Genomic DNA, 5000 nt, shown 5'->3' on the forward strand with positions numbered 1-5000 from the left:
CCTGAGTCAATGTCTGCTAGAGTACAATACAACATTTTGGGTTCTGGGAATATGGAAATATACTTATTTATGTCACTGATGAAGTTCAGAGGTTTAGAGGATCTACACCAGAAGTTAATGGTTATTTTAATTTGAATTTCTTACCTTTATTTTACTAGGCAAGTCAGTTAAGAACAAATTCTTATTTTCAATGACGGCCTAGTGGGTTAACTGCCTGTTCAGGGGGCAGAACGACAGATTTGTACCTTGTCAGCTCGGGATTCGAACTTGCAACCTTTCGGTTGCTAGTCCAACGCTCTAACCACTAGGCTACCCTGCCGTTGGTCTTGAACGTTTCAGCTTTAGTGTGATGTCGGCAGTCACAAGATGGTGGTCACTGGTAACATCTGCCTCCCTTCACACCTTGACTTCTCTCAGCGAGCGTCTTCACTTGCCGTTGATCATCAGGTCAATCTGGTTCTTGTCTCTTCCATTAGGAGAGTACCATGTCAGCTTGTGGATATTCTTGTGATGAAACAGGCTGCCACTAATCATCAGGTTGTCATCACCGTTGTCATTGATCTCTCCGCAGCCATGCTTCCCCCATTGTTCTCTCTCGTAAGATGGTGTTGTCAGTGCCAACCTTTCCATTCAGGTCTCCAATGACGAAGAGCAGGTCTTGAGCAGGTGTCTTCTCTACTTCTCTATTGTTATAGAGCAGCTCTTTGTCTTCCTCTTTGGCATCGTTTGAGGGAGCATGACATTGGATTATTGGTAGTTTGGTATGTTGTCCATTGAGTCTGGCTTTTTATTGTTAATCACTTCCTGTTCACAGGCACTTTCCCCACTGTACTAAAAAACTACTACGGTGAAACCCCTTTAGTTCCAACCTTCCATTCCTAAAGAAGAATTCCAAGTGCCAACTGTATTTAAAAAAAAAAATCCAATCTGGTTTTCGTGCCCACCACAGCACAGACATATTCTTCGTTAAAGTGGTAAATGATCTTAGAGCCAACACAGATGCCAAACAGCTCTCTGTCCTTGTACTCTTGGATTTATTAAGGGCTGCATTTGACACTGTTGACCTTGATGTCCTTCTGGACAGACTGGAGAGGTGGGTTGACCTCTCCGGTCCACTTCTAAACTGGTTTAGGACCTAATTAACAAGTCGAGAGAGTTTTTTATTTTATTGTTGTACATAACTCAGAGAAAATACATATCACATTTGGCGCTCCACAAGGTTCAATTTTGGTTCCGTTACTGTTCGGGTTTATATATGTTTCCCCTTGGCAGTGTTATCAGAAAGCACAGATTTGATTTTCCCTGCTACGCAGATGATACACGTCTTTAAATTTCTGTGTCGCCAGAGGATTTTTTTACTTTAATTAGTGATTTAAATAGTTGCATTTTCTAACAACTTCCTCCAGCTAAATCAAGACATTTTGATTTTAAAGAAAATATCTTCAGTATTTACAATAGAGTTCGGTTACATCAAAGGGGAGATTAAAATAGTCTTTATTCATAGAATATCTCTCTGTCATCAAAGGGGAGATTAAAATAGATAGTATAAATAGTCTTTATTCATAGAATATCTCCCTGTCATCACCCACATGGACCTGACGCGTATGTTATGTTTTGCTATTGCAGTGTAAGCATGTAAGTAAAATGCTTCTTCATTGAAAATTATGTGCTGGAGAATGGTCCTTCTGTGTGTGTGTGTTTGTGTGTGTGTGTGTGTGTGTGTGTGTGTGTGTGTGTGTGTGTGTGTGTGTGTGTGTGTGTGTGTGTGTGTGTGTGTGTGTGTGTGTGTGTGTGTGTGTGTGTGTGTGTTAGTATACATTGGGTGAGGTTGAAAAGTGCTGATGGTAGAGAGAAAGGTAAAGGAAATGTTCAGGTTTGTGTTTGTCAGCTCCCTGTACTTTCTGTACGAGTTGTAAATCACAGAGACAGAGAGAGAGAGTAAGAGAGAGAGAGAGTGTGAGAGAGAGAGAGAGTGTGAGAGAGAGAGAGAGAGAGAGAGAGAGAGAGAGAGAGAGAGTGAGAGAGAGTGTGAGAGAGAGTGAGAGAGAGAGAGAGAGAGAGAGAGAGAGAGAGAGAGAGAGAGAGAGAGAGAGAGAGTTGTTGAGACAGTTGTTCCTCAAATAAAAGTTGCTTCATACTACGGTATAGCGTGCGTTATGCTGTGGAATGAATGGTAAGATGCATTACTAGTTCGAACCACCAGGAGCCATCTTTGAACACCATTTATTAAACCTCGGCTTTAGAGGCCGAGCAGAGAACCCCCCCCACCCCCCCCGATTGTAAATACACTTCAGTTCATATTTACTGAAGCCACTATAAATCATCACCTATTATAAGGTTGATTTGCTAGATACACAGCAGATTACAAATTACAGATACGCGGTCTCTCTCCTCCCGCTACAGTTCATCTCTTGTGAATTATTACGTGGATTATAATAAATTATACAACGGGTGGGTCTAATCCCGAATGCTGATTGGTTAAAAATGCATTTCAGCCGGTGTCTATTCCACATGTTACCACCAGCTAAATCTATGACGTTAAAATGCCTATTTACTCTGTTCCATCTGACTGCGTAATCCACTGTCTCATCAGCCCAGCCAGGCAATTTATAAACTTGATCTCCACTATAAAAAGCATCTCGACATTATCTCACGTTTCTTTTAAATTTATATTTAGTTTTCAACAGCAGAGATTTGTATAAAAGTTGCTGTCTGTCTCTCCGACATCTGCAACATTGTTTCAATATTCAAATTCAATCTCCATCTGTCCCATAGTAATGCACGTGTCGGGAGTCTGGACGAGACAGGCAGGCAGGCAGTTAGTTTGCAGTCTGTCCAGCTTCAGTTGTAAGTGATTGTGTTAGCTGTGTTGTTAGCTGTGTTGTTGGCTAGCTTCTCTGAACAACAGATTTCAGTTGTAAGTGATTGTGTTAGCTGTGTTGTTAGCTGTGTTGTTGGCTAGCTTCTCTGAACAACAGATTTCAGTTGTAAGTGATTGTGTTAGCTGTGTTGTTAGCTGTGTTGTTGGCTAGCTTCTCTGAACAACAGATTTCAGTTGTAAGTGATTGTGTTAGCTGTGTTGTTAGCTGTGGTGTTGGCTAGCTTCTCTGAACAACAGATTTCAGTTGTAAGTGATTGTGTTAGCTGTGTTGTTAGCTGTGTTGTTGGCTAGCTTCTCTGAACAACAGATTTCAGTTGTAAGTGATTGTGTTAGCTGTGTTGTTAGCTGTGTTGTTGGCTAGCTTCTCTGAACAACAGATTTCAGTTGTAAGTGATTGTGTTAGCTGTGTTGTTAGCTGTGTTGTTGGCTAGCTTCTCTGAACAACAGATTTCAGTTGTAAGTGATTGTGTTAGCTGTGTTGTTAGCTGTGTTGTTGGCTAGCTTCTCTGAACAACAGATTTCAGTTGTAAGTGATTGTGTTAGCTGTGTTGTTAGCTGTGTTGTTGGCTAGCTTCTCTGAACAACAGATTTCAGTTGTAAGTGATTGTGTTAGCTGTGTTGTTAGCTGTGTTGTTAGCTGTGTTGTTAGCTGTGTTGTTGGCTAGCTTCTCTGAACAACAGATTTCAGTTGTAAGTGATTGTGTTAGCTGTGTTGTTAGCTGTGTTGTTGGCTGTGTTGTTAGCTGTGTTGTTAGCTGTGTTGTTGGCTAGCTTCTCTGAACAACAGATTTCAGTTGTAAGTGATTGTGTTAGCTGTGTTGTTAGCTGTGTTGTTGGCTAGCTTCTCTGAACAACAGATTTCAGTTGTAAGTGATTGTGTTAGCTGTGTTGTTAGCTGTGTTGTTGGCTGTGTTGTTAGCTGTGTTGTTAGCTGTGTTGTTGGCTAGCTTCTCTGAACAACAGATTTCAGTTGTAAGTGATTGTGTTAGCTGTGTTGTTAGCTGTGTTGTTAGCTGTGTTGTTGGCTGTGTTGTTAGCTGTGTTGTTAGCTGTGTTGTTGGCTAGCTTCTCTGAACAACAGATTTCAGTTGTAAGTGATTGTGTTAGCTGTGTTGTTAGCTGTGTTGTTAGCTGTGTTGTTAGCTGTGTTGTTGGCTAGCTTCTCTGAACAACAGATTTCAGTTGTAAGTGATTGTGTTAGCTGTGTTGTTAGCTGTGTTGTTAGCTGTGTTGTTAGCTGTGTTGTTGGCTAGCTTCTCTGAACAACAGATTTCAGTTGTAAGTGATTGTGTTAGCTGTGTTGTTAGCTGTGTTGTTAGCTGTGTTGTTGGCTAGCTTCTCTGAACAACAGATTTCAGTTGTAAGTGATTGTGTTAGCTGTGTTGTTAGCTGTGTTGTTGGCTAGCTTCTCTGGGGTATAATGTCCTGCTGATAGACCATCAGGGGTATAATGTTCTGCTGATAGACCATCAGGGGTATAATGTTCTGCTGATAGACCATCAGGGGTATAATGTCCTGCTGATAGACCATCAGGGGTATAATGTCTGACTCTACCACCCCATGATTCTCTCTGTTGTTGTTATCTATTCCATCCATTCTGCCTGACTCTCTACCACCCCATGATATTCTCTGTTGTTGATATCTATTCCCTCCATTCTGCCTGACTCTCTACCACCCCATGATTCTCTCTGTTGTTGTTATCTATTCCATCCATTCTGCCTGACTCTCTAACACCACATGATTCTCTCTGTTGTTGTTATCTATTCCCTCCATTCTGCCTGACTCTCTAACACCACATGATTCTCTCTGTTGTTGTTATCTATTCCCTCCATTCTGCCTGACTCTCTACCACCCCATGATTCTCTCTGTTGTTGTTATCTATTCCATCCATTCTGCCTGACTCTCTACCACCCCATGATTCTCTCTGTTGTTGTTATCTATTCCATCCATTCTGCCTGACTCTCTACCACCCCATGATTCTCTCTGTTGTTGTTATCTATTCCATCCATTCTGCCTGACTCTCTACCACCCCATGATTCTCTCTGTTGTTGTTATCTATTCCATCCATTCTGCCTGACTCTCTACCACCCAATGATTCTCTCTGTTGTTGTTATCTATT

The 5000-nt window shown here is 41.5% G+C and overlaps 1 protein-coding gene across 5 annotated transcripts in view; it reads left to right on the forward strand.

Annotated features, from left to right (window-relative positions):
- The window catches only part of parp8 (poly (ADP-ribose) polymerase family, member 8), a 279851-nt gene that overhangs the window by 71264 nt on the left and 203587 nt on the right, over positions 1 to 5000 (forward strand). The window lies entirely within an intron of this gene.

Source organism: Oncorhynchus keta, chromosome 14, assembly GCF_023373465.1.
Source record: "Oncorhynchus keta strain PuntledgeMale-10-30-2019 chromosome 14, Oket_V2, whole genome shotgun sequence".
In the NCBI taxonomy this organism is placed as follows: Eukaryota; Metazoa; Chordata; class Actinopteri; order Salmoniformes; family Salmonidae; genus Oncorhynchus; species Oncorhynchus keta.